Source organism: Dendrobates tinctorius, unplaced genomic scaffold (genome assembly GCF_039654945.1).
Source record: "Dendrobates tinctorius isolate UK_male_01 unplaced genomic scaffold, ASM3965494v1 ptg000124l, whole genome shotgun sequence".
NCBI classification, from domain to species: domain Eukaryota; kingdom Metazoa; phylum Chordata; class Amphibia; order Anura; family Dendrobatidae; genus Dendrobates; species Dendrobates tinctorius.
Window position 1 is genome coordinate 5,080,425 of NW_027361792.1, and position 22,161 is coordinate 5,102,585.

The following is a 22,161-nucleotide window of genomic DNA, read 5'->3' on the forward strand; positions in this document are numbered from 1 at the left end:
CAGCAGCTGTCTGCCTAGCCTTTGCTGGTTATTAATTTTTTTTTTTTTTTTGGGGGGGGGTCTATTTTAATAGCCATGAAAGTTTAAGTATACATCTGTGAGCTGATATTAATATCCTGGAAACCTCCATGGGTTTTACTCCCTTCCCAGACTATAAACATCAGCCTCCAGTTGGCGCTGCTCCGGTTCTGCCATCTTGTGCCTACAACTTTTGACTGTCTGTAAGTCAGAAGTAATGGATACAAGCTCTCAGTGCAAACTGATGGAGACCGACGGCATTAGAAGGTGAAGACGGCGGCAGGTAAGTATAAGACTAGGTGCAGGGACCTAAGATTAAAAGCACCACTCCAGCGCTGCAATAAAAAATAAAAAGATTGGAGTGGTACTTTTAGTGCATGTATTTGGGGCTAAAATTCATTTTTACAATTCAGTTTCAATAAAAAATTTGCACCGTTTGCCTTCTATTACTGGTTGCAGAATGATCAAACTGAGAATCCATCAGTCAGCCTGATATGCCAACCTGACACAGAGTTTTCAACTAAAAAAAGAGCCTGTAAAAGCTAAGAGGTAAAAATGAAATCCAATTGCAAAAATATTTTTTAGCCCCAAATATATGCATTGGAGTAAAAAATAAAATGAATTAAAAAAGTAGGCAACCCCCTTTAATATATATTTTAAATATGTTCTACCCTTTCAGGAGCTCAAGCAAGAGCTAAGAGATGCCTGCAAAGCTCAGTGCTTCTGGCAGCTTTTTAAGCAATCGGTGGCCGTCTCAGGACCTGAACCCCCACCAATCTGTAGAACGTGCAAGATGGTAGAGAATTAAACGATGGATACACTTTTTAAGTGCAACTCAAGAGAGTGAAAAATTACTTCAGTTTGTGCCAATCCGGTGGCGGCAACATACCTGCTGCTAGAACAGCATGACATACTGTATCTACAGTATGCAGCAACCTAGTCTTTTGTGCAGCCTGGAAACGTTCCTGGCATCATCATCCAATTACATACTAAAAATACAACTCTGAATGTGTAAAATGTAAATAGATTCAGAGCTGCCGCCAATCACTGCCCCACATCCTTTACTGGCAAAGAAATTTTGGGTTTTCCTAATGCTCATTTGTCAGAAGTTGATCTATTTGTTTCTTCTGACATTTAGCACATAGAGAGATAGATTCAAAATATTCAGGAATCTACTCCCTCCTCTTCCGTCAATTACATGGCCAATCCTAATTCCCGTCTTGCATGACGCTGGTTATATGACGAGTCTTCTGCTCCATTCTCACTGCCCTACAAGTAATATGGTAAAAACTGTGATCCTCAAGTCTATTCATGGCAAGAATGAGAGAATACAGTATCTCTATGGATGGAAGAATGGATTTTATTCCCATAAGGCTTAATTACAAGAACAAGCATCATACATGTAATCGAGCGGTACTGTGAAACTTTCTCTGTATACAATTTAGGACTACAAGTCCCAGCATAAAAATAAAAGCTGCACTGTTGGACTCTAATGAAATTGTTTATATTTGTTATTTTTGCTGGAATTTGCAGACTTTGCTGAGAGTTGTAGTGAATCCATAAACAAAATGTCATACTTTGCCACGTTGATGCTACCTGGCAACTAGCGTGCAGACGCAAATTTTTCTCTGCGAGGTCAAAAAAGTCTTGAAAAATGGATAAGGCTGTAATTCCTGCCAACTTGTAACTCTGCACTTGCTCTAATGAGGTGAGCCACAAATATATTATTTATAATAAAACTTATTTACGTCCACATAACCTTTCGCAATAATCTAAAATATGGGAAGAGGAAATATGTAACAGCATATCCGATATAGTAAGGCCAGGGCTACACGGCAACATGTGTCATCCGACAATGAGATAGCAGTCTTGCGTTGCAACATTACACGTGGACTTCCTATTGTGCCGCATTTTGACCTGTGATCTATCGTGACCGTGGCACAAGTCACAAATATTTCCAAATGTGTTTTATTTCCCGTCACTAATAGCTTGTTGCACGCGACTTGTCATGGATTTCAATTTAAGTTGCAAGCGATTGTGAATTTCATGCGACATATATATATATTTTTTTTTTTCCAGCAAAATAGCAGCCATAAAATAGTTGCAAGTTGCGCTAATGTTTTTGGTTGCACGACTTGTCTGAGAAACTGCTGTGACGTGACGTAAGTAGCCCCAACCCAACATACATTTCTGACTTATCTTCATAGATATATCCTCAATAAGCCATTTGTGCTGAACAACATTAGGAAGCTACTTAAAAAGCAATTCCAGAAAGCAATAACCTTTCAAAGGGATAGAATCACTTCCTACTTCATCACTGCCATTTTTCAGAGAACAAGCGTTGTATATGGCAACCTGCATTCTGCAAGTGAAGTTTTCCCAGAGGCTTGGAGATTTTGTCAAAATTACCTGCAAACTAACCATTTACAAAATAAAGACTACCAAAAACAACAACTATGCTCTGATGCCACCAGCAGGGCAGAGGTTTAAGTCTCTGCACAAGCAATGACTCTTAAGCCATGAGAGTATTGCCCTTCATCCTGGTCAATGTACCTCCATTATGGAATGTCAGTTGCAATCATTTTGTGGTTCAGATGCAACTTTTACATCCCATATCCTATAATGATACAGTATATATGTCACAGTACAGAGAGGCTGAGCGCATCTCCAGCCTTGAGCTCATTTATACCCCGCTTGATGAGTTACGGATCACAACACTTCAGCTGACAAGCCTATAGATATCTTCACATTTTTATTGTTATGTTTCAGGTCTGGGTAGATGTTCATCTAAATGTATTAGACCTGTTTTTCTATCCTGCTTCTCTCTAGTAGCAGTTTTGAAACTGGCATGTAGAATAAGATCTTTGGTGACAATTTAATGCAGAGTTCACCCAACATTAAAATCATCAAAGAAAATCTACAAAAGAATTGAGCGACTTTTTGCAGCTACGTTTGGATGAGGTTTTGAAAACACTGTATACCGTACATGTACTGTAAAGTGTCATACATTATGTGGAATCTGCACCATACCCGCGATGTCTTGTTACGCTGCTATGTAGCAGCAGCATAGAGTGATTGCAGCTGCACAACTTGTGTCGCGCCCCAAATCCTCGTGTACCCTTATAGTTGGAAAAATGCAAAAGTCAAACCTACAGTTGTTAAATTCCACTCACTTCTAAAATGGATCTTTACCAAGAGTTTAAAGGGGTATCCTGGCTTTATTAACAGGATATACCATTATTGTGGCTCGTTAGCAGCAATGATGTGTCAAAGAGGACACTGTACTGTACCCCCCCATTCATTCAACCCCTGCTGATTTAAACAGTCACTATTCATTTCTATCACCTTAACATTTTCTACCTTTCTTATTACATCTATGTATACCTAATAGTTCTATAGTCTCTCGTACTCTGTACTCCTGGCCATTTAGGATATACATTCTACATGTATTCTAGAATACTGCTGCCCATTGAATCTTGGCTAAAACGCTGTCAATGTATGGAGCTGCTTATAGGAATACTTATGCATCTTAAACTCTTGGGAACTGGAGCTCTCAGTGAACAATATCTGTACTGACAGTTTCCAGGGCACGCACACAAAATAACGCTATAAAAAAAGTCTCAGACATTCATGTCATACTACAAAGCTGCCATTTAGTAAGACGAGAACTCTTTGAACTGTCTCCATATGTAACCAGATCGCCGTGGATTGTATCTCAAGGTGCACCCAGTAAAAGCACCGACTCTGCTTCTGTACAGGGAAAACACAATCTAATTAGGTCCCTCTCCAGAACTGTGCAGTGTACTACAATACTAATTTTATAAGTCAGTGACCTAGATTGAAATAAAGTGTGCGATCTCCTACCCCCCCAGCCCTAGACATACTTTCTATTATAAGACATGCTTTCAATTAGAGATGCAATAATGTCTGTAACCTGGCATGTACCTGTGTCCAGAATGACTGGGCATTCATCAGAAAACAACGATCCACAGGTAAGGTCAAGAAGAAAAGGGCAAGTCCCGGGTCACAGCTCCTGGAGGGGGATCCAAAAAGGAGTGTAAAATGTAAAGAATATGGGTGTCCTGAGCAGATGAAACAGGTGACAAGTAGCGTAGGTATGTCCTTGGAAAAGGCAGGGAACTCTATCCTGGATAATTAAGTGTGTGCCCTTTAAAAAAAAAAAAAAAAAAAAGTGGGGTATCCAAACGAGAAGAGGAATGCGGATCTCCTGGTTATAAGAAGTTGGCTGTCCTCCCTGTATGCGATCCTTCTTGCAGCTGATAGCTCCCAATGAAACAGTTCAAGCAAGTGGAATCGGAGAGGGAGACCTGAGGAGGGAGGGAGATAATGGGAAAAGGAGGAGGATGGGGAGAGGAGGGACTGTGTGGAGGCATCTTGCTCGTCTCTATCAGGGAATCATTCACTCCTCACCTGGCAGATAGTAAGGAGGAGGACGAGCTGCCGTAGCTTCCATTCACAGTCCTGCCTAATAATGTAGTCCTCTTATGGAATCTCTGGCTTGCTGTGGAACTACAAGTCCTACCAAAGACTGCAGCAAGTGAAGTTCAACTGACATGGCAGGAAATCAGCAGCACAGACTAAAAGATACCTTGGTTAGGGGTCCTGACGATTTCAACAGGATCAGCCATGTTCACATTTATTTTTGTAATGGATCCTGTTGAACATAAGAACAAAAAAGGAATAAAAAACGGATGCAAACGCAAACCAATGTTTACAGTTTTAAATCGATCCATTAAATAAAACAAACTTTTGTATCTGTTTACAACTGTCTTTGTTCAGTTTTGAACTGATCTGTTTTACTACAAGTGTCTCTGAATCCCTTGTATTGTTTTGGACAAGCACAGTGGGGGTAAATGCTCACATTTACATAGGGTTCTATTAATCCATCGCTGTGGCCTCTGTTAGGGTAGTATGCGAAGGAGTGGCGCGCTACACTTGTGCTGTTGCACTGCAGTCATCAAGTAGGTGGTTGCCACATCTGTGTCGTAGCTTTCCACTGGATGTACGGTATATGTCTTCCTGATGTGCAGTCTGCATCTGATCACATGTAATTTTTTTTTACAATGGGATTCAATGGTGACCTATCCCACTATGTATTCATACATCACAGCCTTTTGTTGCAGGTACGCTATACATAAATTAGAGATTTGGACAACCATCCCCAGATATCTCTCCTCAAGGGACACGGATCAGATATTTCAGGTTTTACCAAGTTACAAAGCCCCCACTATAAAGAGGGTACACAAGTGAAGGGTGCTTTGTGTAAAGCCGTAAACTGCTCTCTTTCTATATTTTCATCTGTTTCCTCTTGTCCTCATTTTTATACATTACCCCCCACACTGTCACTCAGTACACTTACATGGGATGAAACATTACATTCTGCCCGTTGCCAAGCAGCCTAGATATTAAATGGAAAATCCAGTAAAAAATGGAGGTTTCCTTTGGAATTATTTATTAGGGAATCTTCCTGACTTTCTAGTGAAAGCTTTTTGCTGAACTGCAGAGGGATAAATATGTTTGGACTGTTGCTTAGCAACAACAGACACCTCTCCTGGGTGACCCCCCACAGATGCCCACTCAGATGGAGACCTAACTGCATCTCTCACATATCATACCCTCCACATATAAAAATTCTACTGCTAAAGTACCACATTACTGATCTGGGTTAGCACTAAAATGGTGCCTGAAGCAAGTATTAAAGTGAAGTGCGAAGCGCCATGACTACAGAGGAGGTGCCGAATGCCAGCGCCACTGAAGAGTCAATCACCACAGAGGACCCCTCATTGCCAGCACCACAGAGGAGCTCAGCACCAGTACCACAGAGGAACCCAGTGCCAGTCTCCATAAGAAGAAAAAAAAGGAGGGTGGCACTCACCGTTCTGGTTAAAAAAAACAAAACTTTACTACATGTCATTTAAAAGCATGGAGACAGGGAGAAGAGTGGATGAGTAGAGGTACGGACAACAGCCGTTTCGAACCTCCTGCGCTTCAACAGGTCCTGTGGCTAGTTACAGGAACCTAGTGCCACACCACAGAGGAGAAGCTCAGCACCAGCACCACAGATGAGCTCAATATCAGCACCACAGGGACAAGCTTAGTGCCAGACACCACATAGGAGGGGCCTTGCGCCAGAACCATAAAGGAGCTTGGGAGCTTGGCAGCAGCACCACAGAGATGGAACTCTGTGCCAGCACCACGGGTGTGGGGGGGGGGGGGGGGGACTCAGTGCCACTACCATAGAGGGGGGGGGGACTCAGTGCCAGCACCACAGGGGGGGGCTCGGTGCCAGCACCACAAAGAAAGAGCTCAGCGCCGTAGCTCAGCACCACAGTGGAAGAGCTTGTTGCCAGAACCACGGAGGAGGAGCTCAGAACCAGTACAAGTGAGGGCAGGAGTTGGGGGCAGTGTATATACTGTCACTTGTTGGGTGGCAGTGAATATACTGTCACATGTTGAGGGGCGGTGTATATACGGTTAAATGTTAGGGGGCAGTGTATATAATGTCACATGTAGGGGGGGCAGTGTATATATGGTAACATATTGGGGGGCAGTGTATATAATGTCACATGTAGGGGGGCAGTGTATATATGGTAACATATTGGGGGGCAGTGTATATATGGTCACATGTTAGGGCCAGTGTATATACTCACATATTGGAGGCAATGTAAATACTGTCACATCTTGGGGGCAGTGTATATATGGTAACATATTGGGGGCAGTGTATATACTGTCATATGTTGGGGGGCAGTGTATATATGGTCACATGTTGGGGCAATGTATATACTGGCACATATTGGGGGCAGTGTATATACTGTTACAGTTGGGGGCAATGTATATACTGGCACATGTTGGGGGCAGTGTATATTCTCACATATTGGGGGCAGTGTATATACTGTCATATGTTGGGGGCAGTGTATATACTGTAAGATATTGGAGGCAGTGTATATACTGTCATATGTTGGGGGCAGTATATATATATATATATATATATATATATATACTGTAATATATTGGAGCAGTGTATATATGGTCACATATTGGGGGCAGTGTATTTATGGTCACATATTGGGGGCAGTATATATACTGTAAGATGTTGGGGCAATGTATATACTGGCACATGTTGGGGGCAGTATATATATTGTAAGATATTGGGAGCAGTGTATATATGGTCACATATTGGGGGCAGTGTATATATATTGTAAGATATTGGGGGCAGTGTATATACTGTCACATATTGGGGGCAGTGTATATATGGTCACATATTGGGGGCAGTGTATATATGGTCACATGTTGGGGGGCAGTGTACTGTATATATGGTCACATATTGGGGCAGTGTATACACTGTCACGTATTGGGGGCAGTGTATATACTGTAAGATATTGGGGACAGTGTATATACTGGCACATGTTGGGGGGCAGTGTACTGTATATATGGTCACATATTGGGGGCAGTGTATATATACTGTAAGATGTTGGGGGCAGTGTATATATGGTGACATATTGGGGGCAGTGTATATATACTGTAAGATGTTGGGGGCAGTGTATATTCTCACATATTGGGGGCAGTGTATATGTGGTCACATATTGGGAGCAGTGTATATATGGTCACATATTGGGGGCAGTGTATATACTGTCACATGTTGAGGGCAGTGTATATATATACTGTAAGATATTGGGGGCAGTGTATATATATATACTGTAAGATATTGGGGCAGTGTGTATATATATATATATATATATATATACTGTAAGATGTTGGGGGCAGTGTATATATGGTCACATATTGGGGGCAATGTATATACTGTCACATGTTGGGGGGCAGTGTATATACTGTAAGATGTAAGATGTTGGGGGCAGTGTATATACTGTAAGATATTGGGGGCAGTGTATATACTGTAAGATATTGGGGGCAGTGTATATACTGTCACATGTTGGGGGCAGTGTATATATATATACTGTAAGATGTTGGAGGTAATGTATATACTGGCAAATGTTGGGGGGCAGTGTATTGTATATATGGTCACATATTGGGGCAGTGTATATATATACTGTAAGATATTGGGGACAGTGTATATACTGGCACATGTTGGGGGGCAGTGTATATACTGGCACATGTTGGGGGGCAGTGTATATACTGTAAGATATTGGGGGCAGTGTATATACTGTTACATGTTGGGGGGGCAGTGTATATACTGTTACATGTTGGGGGGGCAGTGTATATACTGTAAGATGTTGGGGGCAATGTATATACTGGCACATGTTGGTGGGCAGTGTATATTCTCACATATTGGGGACAGTGTATATATATACTGTAAGATATTGGGGGCAGTGTATATACTGGCACATGTTGGGGGGCAGTGTATATACTGGCACATGTTGGGGGGGCAGTGTATATACTGTAAGATGTTGGGGGCAGTGTATATACTGTAAGATGTTGGGGGCAATGTATATACTGGCACATGTTGGGGGGCAGTGTATATTCTCACATATTGGGGACAGTGTATATACTGGCACATGTTGGGGGGCAGTGTATTGTATATATGGTCACATATTGGGGGCTGTGTACTGTATATATACTGTAAGATATTGGGGACAGTGTATATACTGGCACATGTTGGGGGGCAGTGTATATTCTCACATATTGGGGACAGTGTATATACTGGCACATGTTGGGGGCTGTGTACTGTATATATGGTCACATATTGGGGGCAGTGTATATTCTCACATATTGGGGGCAGTGTATATATGGTCACATATTGGGGGCAGTGTATATATGGTCACATATTGGGGGCAGTGTATATATACTGTCACATGTTGGGGGCAGTGTATATATGGTCACATGTTGGGGGGCAGTGTATATACTGTAAGATGTTGGGGGGCAGTGTACTGTATATATGGTCACATGTTGGGGGGCAGTGTACTGTATATACTGTAAGATGTTGGGGGCAGTGTACTGTATATATGGTCACATGTTGGGGGGCAGTGTACTGTATATACTGTAAGATGTTGGGGGCAGTGTACTGTATATATTCTCACATATTGGGGGCAGTGTACTGTATATATAGTGACATATTGGGGGCAGTGTATATACTGTCACATGTTGGGGGCAATGTATATATGGTCACATGTTGGGGGCAGTGTATATATGGTCACATGTTGGGGGGCAGTGTACTGTATATATGGTGACATATTGGGGGCAGTGTATATATACTGTAAGATGTTGGGGGCAGTGTATATATGGTGACATGTTGGGGGGCAGTGTACTGTATATATGGTGACATGTTGGGGGCAGTGTATATATACTGTAAGATGTTGGGGGCAGTGTATATATACTGTAAGATGTTGGGGGCAGTGTATATATACTGTAAGATGTTGGGGGCAGTGTACTGTATATATGGTGACATATTGGGGGCAGTGTATATATACTGTAAGATGTTGGGGGCAGTGTATATATACTGTAAGATGTTGGGGGCAGTGTACTGTATATATGGTGACATATTGGGGGCAGTGTATATATGGTCACATGTTGGGGGGCAGTGTATACACCAGCACATGTTGGGGGCAGTGTACATATATGGTCACATATTGAATCATAGAATCATAGAATCGTAGAGTTGGAAGGGACCTCCTGGGCCATCTGGTCCAACCCCCTGCTCAAAGCAGGATTCGCTAAATCATCCCAGTTAGATGTCTGTCCAGCCTCTGTTTGAAGACTTCCATTGAAGGAGAACTCACCACTTCTCGTGGCAGCCTGTTCCACTCATTGATCACTCTAACTGTCAAAAAGTTTTTTCTAATATCTAATCTGTGTCTCCTCCCATTCAGCTTCATCCCATTGCTTCTAGTCTTTCCTTGTGCAAATGAGAATAAAGTTGATCCTTCTACAATGTGACAGCCCTTTAGATATTTGTAGACAGCTATTAAGTCTCCTCTCAGTCTTCTCTTTTGCAAACTAAACATTCCCAAATCCTGCAACCTTTCCTCATAAGACAGGGTTTGCAGACCGGTCACCATTCTGGTCGCTCTTTTCTGAACTTGCTCCAGTTTGTTGATGTCTTTTTTTAAATGTGGTGCCCAAAATTGGACACAATATTCCAGATGAGGTCTGACCAAAGAGGAGTAGAGGGAAATAATTACTTCACGTGATCTAGACTGTATGCTCCTGTTAATACATCCTAGAATTGCATTTGCCTTTTTTGCTGCTGCATCACACTGTTGACTCATATTCAGTCTGCGATCTATTAGTATACCCAAGTCTTTTTCACATTGCTGTCACTTAGCCCTATTCCTCCCATTCTATATATGCTTTTTTCATTTTTATTGCCCAGATGTAGTACTTTGCATTTCTCCCTGTTAAAAACCATTCTGTTAGTTGCTGCCCACTTCTCCAGTTTATTTAAATCTTTTTGAATCCTCTCTCTCTCTTCTCTAGTATTAGCTATCCCTCCTAGCTTTGTGTCATCAGCAAATTTAATCAGTTTACCCTCAATTCCTTCATCTAAATCGTTGATAAAGATGTTGAACAATACAGGGCCCAGGACAGAGCCCTGTGGTACCCCACTTGAGACATTCTTCCAACTGGATGTGCAGCCATTTACGACCACTCTTTGGGTCCGATCACTAAGCCAGTTATGAATCCACCTAACAGTTGCCTTGTCCATTCCATACTTAGTCATTTTTTCAATGAGGATTGTATGAGAGACTTTGTCAAATGCTTTGCTGAAGTCAAGATATACTATATTGGGGGCAGTGTACATACTGTCACATGTTGGGGGCAGTGTATATATGGTCACATGTTGGGGGCAGTGTATATATGGTCACATGTTGGGGGCAGTGTACTGTATATATGGTGACATATTGGGGGCATTGTATATATACTGTAAGATGTTGGGGGCAGTGTATATATACTGTAAGATGTTGGGGGCAGTGTACTGTATATATGGTCACATGTTGGGGGCAGTGTACTGTATATATGGTCACATGTTGGGGGGCAGTATACTGTATATATGGTGACATATTGGGGGCAGTGTATATATACTGTAAGATGTTGGGGGCAGTGTACTGTATATATGGTGACATATTGGGGGTAGTGTACTGTATATATGGTCACATGTTGGGGGCAGTGTACTGTATATATGGTCACATGTTGGGGGCAGTGTACTGTATATATGGTGACATATTGGGGGCAGTGTATATATACTGTAAGATGTTGGGGGCAGTGTATATATACTGTAAGATGTTGGGGGCAGTGTACTGTATATATGGTCACATGTTGGGGGGCAGTGTACTGTATATATGGTGACATATTGGGGCAGTGTATATATACTGTAAGATGTTGGGGGCAGTGTACTGTATATATGGTGACATATTGGGGGCAGTGTACTGTATATATGGTCACATGTTGGGGGCAGTGTACTGTATATATGGTCACATGTTGGGGGCAGTGTACTTTATATATGGTGACATATTGGGGGCAGTGTATATATACTGTAAGATGTTGGGGGCAGTGTACTGTATATATGGTCACATGTTGGGGGCAGTGTACTGTATATATGGTCACATGTTGGGGGCAGTGTACTGTATATATGGTCACATGTTGGGGGCAGTGTACTGTATATATAGTGACATATTGGGGGCAGTGTATATATACTGTAAGATGTTGGGGGCAGTGTACTGTATATATGGTGACATATTGGGGGCAGTGTATATATACTGTAAGATGTTTGGGGCAGTGTACTGTATATATGGTCACATGTTGGGGGCAGTGTACTGTATATATGGTCACATGTTGGGGGCAGTGTACTGTATATATGGTCACATGTTGGGGGCAGTGTACTGTATATATGGTCACATGTTGGGGGCAGTGTACTGTATATATGGTGACATATTGGGGGCAGTGTATATATACTGTAAGATGTTGGGGGCAGTGTACTGTATATATGGTCACATGTTGGGGGCAGTGTACTGTATATATGGTGACATATTGGGGGCAGTGTATATATACTGTAAGATGTTGGGGGCAGTGTACTGTATATATGGTCACATGTTGGGGGCAGTGTACTGTATATATGGTCACATGTTGGGGGCAGTGTACTGTATATATGGTGACATATTGGGGGCAGTGTATATATACTGTAAGATGTTGGGGGCAGTGTATATATGGTGACATATTGGGGGCAGTGTATATATGGTCACATGCTGGGGGGCAGTGTACTGTATATATGGTGACATATTGGGGGCAGTGTATATATACTGTAAGATGTTGGGGGCAGTGTATTGTATATATGGTCACATATTGGGGGCAGTGTATATATGGTCACATGTTGGGGGCAGTGTATTGTATACGGTATATGGTCACATATTGGGGGTAGTGTATATATACTGAAAAATTTGTTGGGGGCAGTGTATTGTATATATGGTCACACATTGGGGGCAGTGTATATATGGTCACATGTTGGGGGCAGTGTATTGTATATATGGTCACATATTGGGGGCAGTGTATATATACTGTAAGATGTTGGGGGCAGTGTACTGTATATATGGTCACATGTTGGGGGCAGTGTACTGTATATATGGTCACATGTTGGGGGCAGTGTACTGTATATATGGTCACATGTTGGGGGCAGTGTACTGTATATATGGTGACATATTGGGGGCAGTGTATATATACTGTAAGATGTTGGGGGCAGTGTACTGTATATATGGTCACATGCTGGGGGCAGTGTACTGTATATATGGTGACATATTGGGGGCAGTGTATATATACTGTAAGATGTTGGGGGCAGTGTACTGTATATATGGTCACATGTTGGGGGCAGTGTACTGTATATATGGTCACATGTTGGGGGCAGTGTACTGTATATATGGTGACATATTGGGGGCAGTGTATATATACTGTAAGATGTTGGGGGCAGTGTATATATGGTGACATATTGGGGGCAGTGTATATATGGTCACATGTTGGGGGGCAGTGTACTGTATATATGGTGACATATTGGGGGCAGTGTATATATACTGTAAGATGTTGGGGGCAGTGTATTGTATATATGGTCACATATTGGGGCAGTGTATATATGGTCACATGTTGGGGCAGTGTATTGTATATATGGTCACATATTGGGGGTAGTGTATATATACTGTAAGATGTTGGGGGCAGTGTATTGTATATATGGTCACATATTGGGGGCAGTGTATATATGGTCACATGTTGGGGGCAGTGTATTGTATATATGGTCACATATTGGGGGCAGTGTAGCAGTGTATATATACTGTAAGATGTTGGGGGCAGTGTATATATGGTCACATGTTGGGGGCAGTGTATATATGGTCACATGTTGGGGGCAGTGTACTGTATATATGGTCACATGTTGGGGGCAGTGTACTGTATATATGGTCACATGTTGGGGGCAGTGTACTGTATATATGGTGACATATTGGGGGCAGTGTATATATACTGTAAGATGTTGGGGGCAGTGTACTGTATATATGGTCACATGTTGGGGGCAGTGTACTGTATATATGGTCACATGTTGGGGGCAGTGTACTGTATATATGGTGACATATTGGGGGCAGTGTATATATACTGTAAGATGTTGGGGGCAGTGTATATATGGTGACATATTGGGGGCAGTGTATATATGGTCACATGCTGGGGGGCAGTGTACTGTATATATGGTGACATATTGGGGGCAGTGTATATATACTGTAAGATGTTGGGGGCAGTGTATTGTATTTATGGTCACATATTGGGGGCAGTGTATATATGGTCACATGTTGGGGGCAGTGTATTGTATACGGTATATGGTCACATATTGGGGGTAGTGTATATATACTGAAAAATTTGTTGGGGGCAGTGTATTGTATATATGGTCACATATTGGGGGCAGTGTATATATGGTCACATGTTGGGGGCAGTGTATTGTATATATGGTGACATATTGGGGGCAGTGTATATATACTGTAAGATGTTGGGGGCAGTGTATTGTATATATGGTCACATATTGGGGGCAGTGTATATATGGTCACATGTTGGGGGCAGTGTATTGTATACGGTATATGGTCACATATTGGGGGTAGTGTATATATACTGAAAAATTTGTTGGGGGCAGTGTATTGTATATATGGTCACATATTGGGGGCAGTGTATGTATGGTCACATGTTGGGGGCAGTGTACTGTATGTATGGTCACATGTTGGGGGCAGTGTACTGTATATATGGTCACATGTTGGGGCAGTGTACTGTATATATGGTGACATATTGGGGGCAGTGTATATATACTGTAAGATGTTGGGGGCAGTGTACTGTATATATGGTCACATGTTGGGGGCAGTGTACTGTATATATGGTCACATGTTGGGGCAGTGTACTGTATATATGGTGACATATTGGGGGCAGTGTATATATACTGTAAGATGTTGGGGGCAGTGTACTGTATATATGGTCACATGTTGGGGGCAGTGTACTGTATATATGGTCACATGTTGGGGGCAGTGTACTGTATATATGGTGACATATTGGGGGCAGTGTATATATACTGTAAGATGTTGGGGGCAGTGTATATATGGTGACATATTGGGGGCAGTGTATATATGGTCACATGTTGGGGGGCAGTGTACTGTATATATGGTGACATATTGGGGGCAGTGTATATATACTGTAAGATGTTGGGGGCAGTGTATTGTATATATGGTCACATATTGGGGCAGTGTATATATGGTCACATGTTGGGGGCAGTGTATTGTATATATGGTCACATATTGGGGGTAGTGTATATATACTGTAAGATGTTGGGGGCAGTGTATTGTATATATGGTCACATATTGGGGGCAGTGTATATATGGTCACATGTTGGGGGCAGTGTATTGTATATATGGTCACATATTGGGGGCAGTGTAGCAGTGTATATATACTGTAAGATGTTGGGGGCAGTGTATATATGGTCACATGTTGGGGGCAGTGTATATATGGTCACATGTTGGGGGCAGTGTACTGTATATATGGTCACATGTTGGGGGCAGTGTACTGTATATATGGTGACATGTTGGGGGCAGTGTACTGTATATATGGTGACATATTGGGGGCAGTGTATATATACTGTAAGATGTTGGGGGCAGTGTACTGTATATATGGTCACATGTTGGGGGCAGTGTACTGTATATATGGTGACATATTGGGGGCAGTGTATATATACTGTAAGATGTTGGGGGCAGTGTACTGTATATATGGTCACATGTTGGGGGCAGTGTACTGTATATATGGTGACATATTGGGGGCAGTGTATATATACTGTAAGATGTTGGGGGCAGTGTATATATGGTGACATATTGGGGGCAGTGTATATATGGTCACATGTTGGGGGGCAGTGTACTGTATATATGGTGACATATTGGGGGCAGTGTATATATACTATAAGATGTTGGGGGCAGTGTATTGTATATATGGTCACATATTGGGGTCAGTGTATATATGGTCACATGTTGGGGGCAGTGTATATATGGTCACATGTTGGGGGCAGTGTATTGTATATATGGTCACATATTGGGGGCAGTGTATATATACTGTAAGATGTTGGGGGCAGTGTATATATGGTCACATGTTGGGGGCAGTGTATATATGGTCACATGTTGGGGGAAGTGTACTGTATATACGGTCACATGTTGGGGGCAGTGTACTGTATATATGGTCACATGTTGGGGGCAGTGTATGTATATATACTGTAAGATGTTGGGGGCAGTGTATATATGGTGACATTTTGGGGGCAGTGTATATATGGTCACATGTTGGGGGGCAGTGTACTGTATATATGGTGACATATTGGGGGCAGTGTATATATACTGTAAGATGTTGGGGGCAGTGTACTGTATATATGGTCACATATTGGGGGCAGTGTATATATACTGTAAGATGTTGTGGGCAGTGTATATATGGTCACATGTTGGGGGCAGTGTATATATGGTCACATGTTGGGGGCAGTGTATTGTATATATGGTCACATATTGGGGGAAGTGTATATATACTGTAAGATGTTGGGGGCAGTGTACTGTATATATGGTGACATATTGGGGGCAGTGTATATATGGTCACATGTTGGGGGCAGTGTATATATACTGTAAGATGTTGGGGGCAGTGTACTGTATATATGGTCACATGTTGGGGGCAGTGTACTGTATATATGGTGACATATTGGGGGCAGTGTATATATGGTCACATGTTGGGGGCAGTGTATATATGGTCACATATTGGGGGCAGTGTACTGTATATATGGTCACATATTGGGGGCAGTGTACTGTATATATGGTCACATGTTGGGGGCAGTGTATATATGGTCACATATTGGGGGCAGTGTACTGTATATATGGTCACATATTGGGGGCAGTGTATTGTATATATGGTCACATAATGGGGGCAGTGTATATATACTGTAAGATGTTGGGGGCAGTGTACTGTATATACGGTCACATGTTGGGGGCAGTGTACTGTATATATGGTGACATATTGGGGGCAGTGTATATATGGTCACATGTTGGGGAAGTGTATATATGGTCACATATTGGGGGCAGTGTACTGTATATATGGTCACATATTGGGGGCAGTGTACTGTATATATGGTCACATGTTGGGGGCAGTGTACTGTATATATGGTGACATATTGGGGGCAGTGTATATATGGTCACATGTTGGGGAAGTGTATATATGGTCACATATTGGGGGCAGTGTACTGTATATATGGTCACATATTGGGGGCAGTGTACTGTATATATGGTCACATGTTGGGGGCAGTGTATTGTATATATGGTGACATATTGGGGGCAGTGTATATATGGTCACATGTTGGGGGCAGTGTACTGTATATATGGTCACATGTTGGGGGCAGTGTATTGTATATATGGTGACATATTGGGGGCAGTGTATATATACTGTAAGATGTTGGGGGCAGTGTACTGTATATATGGTGACATATTGGGGGCAGTGTATATATGGTCACATGTTGGGGGCAGTGTACTGTATATATGGTCACATGTTGGGGGCAGTGTATATATACTGTAAGATGTTGGGGGCAGTGTACTGTATATATGGTCACATGTTGGGGGCAGTGTACTGTATATATGGTGACATATTGGGGGCAGTGTATATATACTGTAAGATGTTGGGGGCAGTGTACTGTATATATGGTCACATGTTGGGGGCAGTGTACTGTATATATGGTGACATATTGGGGGCAGTGTATATATACTGTAAGATGTTGGGGGCAGTGTACTGTATATATGGTCACATGTTGGGGGCAGTGTACTGTATATATGGTGACATATTGGGGGCAGTGTATATATACTGTAAGATGTTGGGGGCAGTGTACTGTATATATGGTCACATGTTGGGGGCAGTGTACTGTATATATGGTGACATATTGGGGGCAGTGTATATATACTGTAAGATGTTGGGGGCAGTGTATATATGGTGACATATTGGGGGCAGTGTATATATGGTCACATGTTGGGGGGCAGTGTACTGTATATATGGTGACATATTGGGGGCAGTGTATATATACTATAAGATGTTGGGGGCAGTGTATTGTATATATGGTCACATATTGGGTCAGTGTATATATGGTCACATGTTGGGGGCAGTGTATATATGGTCACATGTTGGGGGCAGTGTATTGTATATATGGTCACATATTGGGGGCAGTGTATATATACTGTAAGATGTTGGGGGCAGTGTATATATGGTCACATGTTGGGGGCAGTGTATATATGGTCACATGTTGGGGGAAGTGTACTGTATATATGGTCACATGTTGGGGGCAGTGTACTGTATATATGGTCACATGTTGGGGGCAGTGTATATATACTGTAAGATGTTGGGGGCAGTGTATATATGGTGACATTTTGGGGGCAGTGTATATATGGTCACATGTTGGGGGGCAGTGTACTGTATATATGGTGACATATTGGGGGCAGTGTATATATACTGTAAGATGTTGGGGGCAGTGTACTGTATATATGGTCACATATTGGGGGCAGTGTATATATACTGTAAGATGTTGTGGGCAGTGTATATATGGTCACATGTTGGGGGCAGTGTATATATGGTCACATGTTGGGGGCAGTGTATTGTATATATGGTCACATATTGGGGGAAGTGTATATATACTGTAAGATGTTGGGGGCAGTGTACTGTATATATGGTGACATATTGGGGGCAGTGTATATATGGTCACATGTTGGGGGCAGTGTATATATACTGTAAGATGTTGGGGGCAGTGTACTGTATATATGGTCACATGTTGGGGGCAGTGTACTGTATATATGGTGACATATTGGGGCAGTGTATATATGGTCACATGTTGGGGGCAGTGTATATATGGTCACATATTGGGGGCAGTGTACTGTATATATGGTCACATATTGGGGGCAGTGTACTGTATATATGGTCACATGTTGGGGGCAGTGTATATATGGTAATAGAAGTGGAAAGGAAGAACAAAGACAAAAGAATCTAATTAATAAAAACATTGGAGAAAGAGAAACCAATCACAAACTAAAATGTTTCTATACTAATGCACAAAGCATGGGCAACAAACAAGGAGAATTGGAACTACTAACACAGGAAAAGAAATATGATGTCATTGGAATCACTGAAACTTGGTGGGACGATACACATGATTGGAATACAAGACTAGAAGGATACAACTTATTTGCAAGAAACAGACTTGATAAACGAGGAGGGGGTGTTGCATTGTATGTTAGAAACGCATATATCTGCACAGAGATTGAAGCTTCAGAGACTGGGAGTTCTGTGGAAACTGTTTGGGTAAGAATACAAGGACAGAACAATGGAAAGGACACCATTGTAGGCATTTACTACAGGCCGCCTGTGCAAGCTGAAGATATGGATGAACTCTTTATGCATCAAATGGCCAAGTTCTCCAAAAAATATGACATAGTTGTCATGGGAGATTTCAACTATCCAGACATTTGTTGGGAATCTCTCTCAGGCAAAACTAACAGGTCAAGGAAATTCTTATCCTCTCTTGCTGACAACTTTATCTTCCAAAAGGTAGGGGAGAAAACAAGGGGAACTGCTACCTTGGATCTAATCCTTATAAACAGGGAGGAAATGGTTGAGGAGGTAAAAGTGGCTGGAACCCTAGGAGGTAGCGACCATGCTATTTTAGAATTTTGGATAACTAGAGGCGGAAGACCTGTGAAGACTCAGACGTCAAGGTTAGATTTCAGAAAGGCAGATTTTAAGGGATTCAGAAAGATAATTGGAGGGATCCAATGGCTGGATATCCTTAAAGACAAAAATGTCCAGGAAGGATGGGAAATCTTGAAAAATGAAATTCTCAAAGCACAGTTGTTAACAATTCCGAAAAGAGGGAAGAATAGGAAGCATTTAAGGAAATCAGGATGGGTGAACACAGAACTTAAGCACATGCTAAAAAGGAAGAAAAAAATGTTTATAAAATGGAAAGAGGGAGGCATATCTAAAGAAGAATATAATGCTGTCTGCAGAATCTGCAGGGCACAAATCAGATTAGCTAAAGCTGAAAATGAATTGAGGCTTGCAAGAGATGTCAAAAGCAATAATAAAGGATTTTGGGGATATGTCAAAAGTAAAAGAAAAGTCAAAGATGCTATAGGATTTTTACAGGATGAAAATGATGAAATGGTAAGACAGGATGTTGAGAAGGCTGAACTTTTAAATTCCTATTTTGCATCTGTTTTCTCTCAGAAAGGAAATGTAACACCAACTGTTATTCACTGTCCTATTAAGGGAATAGAAGAATCAAGGATATCTATAAACAGAAAGATAGTGAGGAAACACTTAGCTAACCTAAATGAATTCAAGTCTCCAGGTCCAGATGAATTACACCCCAGAGTACTGAAGGAGATAGCAGAAGAAATTTCTGAACCACTCTCCATAATCTTTGAAAATTCTTGGAGAACAGGAGAAGTGCCAGAAGACTGGAGAAGAGCAAATGTTGTTCCTATCTTCAAAAAGGGGAAGAAGGTGGACCCAGGCAACTATAGGCCGGTGAGTCTGACTTCTATACCAGGAAAGATCTTTGAACAAATTATTAAACAACATGTAAGTCAATACCTGGATAAGAATGAAGTGATCAAACAGAGTCAGCATGGGTTTGTAACTAATAAGTCATGTCAGACTAACTTAATTTCCTTCTATGACGGTATCACTGATTGGGTGGATCAAGGAAATGCTGTAGATATAGTATATCTTGACTTCAGCAAAGCATTTGACAAAGTCTCTCATACAATCCTTATTGAAAAAATGACTAAGTATGGAATGGACAAGGCAACTGTTAGGTGGATTCATAGCTGGCTTAGTGATCGGACCCAAAGAGTGGTCGTAAATGGCTGCACATCCAGTTGGAAGAATGTCTCAAGTGGGGTACCACAGGGCTCTGTCCTGGGCCCTGTATTGTTCAACATCTTTATCAACGATTTAGATGAAGGAATTGAGGGTAAACTGATTAAATTTGCTGATGACACAAAGCTAGGAGGGATAGCTAATACTAGAGAAGAGAGAGAGAGGATTCAAAAAGATTTAAATAAACTGGAGAAGTGGGCAGTAACTAACAGAATGGTTTTTAACAGGGAGAAATGCAAAGTACTACATCTGGGCAATAAAAATGAAAAAAGCACATATAGAATGGGAGGAATAGGGCTAAGTGACAGCACATGTGAAAAAGACTTGGGTATACTAATAGATCACAGACTGAATATGAGTCAACAGTGTGATGCAGCAGCAAAAAAGGCAAATGCAGTTCTAGGATGTATTAACAGAAGCATACAGTCTAGATCACGTGAAGTCATTATTTCCCTCTACTCCTCTTTGGTCAGACCTCATCTGGAATATTGTGTCCAGTTTTGGGCACCACATTTTAAAAAAGACATCAACAAACTGGAGCAAGTTCAGAAAAGAGCGACCAGAATGGTGACCGGTCTGCAAACCCTGTCTTATGAGGAAAGGTTGCAGGATTTGGGAATGTTTAGTTTGCAAAAGAGAAGACTGAGAGGAGACTTAATTGCTGTCTACAAATATCTAAAGGGCTGTCACATTGTAGAAGGATCAACTTTATTCTCATTTGCACAAGGAAAGACTAGAAGCAATGGGATGAAACTGAATGGGAGGAGACACAGATTAGATATTAGAAAAAACTTTTTGACAGTTAGAGTGATCAATGAGTGGAACAGGCTGCCACGAGAAGTGGTGAGTTCTCCTTCAATGGAAGTCTTCAAACAGAGGCTGGACAGACATCTGACTGGGATGATTTAGCGAATCCTGCTTTGAGCAGGGGGTTGGACCAGATGGCCCAGGAGGTCCCTTCCAACTCTATGATTCTATGATTCTATGGTCACATATTGGGGGCAGTGTACTGTATATATGGTCACATATTGGGGGCAGTGTATTGTATATATGGTCACATAATGGGGGCAGTGTATATATACTGTAAGATGTTGGGGGCAGTGTACTGTATATACGGTCACATGTTGGGGGCAGTGTACTGTATATATGGTGACATATTGGGGGCAGTGTATATATGGTCACATGTTGGGGAAGTGTATATATGGTCACATATTGGGGGCAGTGTACTGTATATATGGTCACATATTGGGGGCAGTGTACTGTATATATGGTCACATGTTGGGGGCAGTGTACTGTATATATGGTGACATATTGGGGGCAGTGTATATATGGTCACATGTTGGGGAAGTGTATATATGGTCACATATTGGGGGCAGTGTACTGTATATATGGTCACATATTGGGGGCAGTGTACTGTATATATGGTCACATGTTGGGGGCAGTGTATTGTATATATGGTGACATATTGGGGGCAGTGTATATATGGTCACATGTTGGGGGCAGTGTACTGTATATATGGTCACATGTTGGGGGCAGTGTATTGTATATATGGTGACATATTGGGGGCAGTGTATATATACTGTAAGATGTTGGGGGCAGTGTACTGTATATATGGTGACATATTGGGGGCAGTGTATATATGGTCACATGTTGGGGGCAGTGTACTGTATATATGGTCACATGTTGGGGGCAGTGTATATATACTGTAAGATGTTGGGGGGCAGTGTACTG

At 41.9% G+C, this 22,161-nt stretch overlaps 1 protein-coding gene across 3 annotated transcripts in view; it reads right to left on the minus strand.

The window, feature by feature from the left end:
• Window positions 1–22,161, minus strand: part of SHANK2 (SH3 and multiple ankyrin repeat domains 2) — a 641,049-nt gene that overhangs the window by 615,101 nt on the left and 3,787 nt on the right. For all 3 annotated transcript variants that reach the window (XM_073541767.1, XM_073541764.1, XM_073541768.1), the window contains exon 2: window positions 3,964–4,693. The gene's annotated coding sequence lies outside the window, so the exon portion shown is untranslated. The remainder of the gene's footprint in view (window positions 1–3,963; window positions 4,694–22,161) is intronic.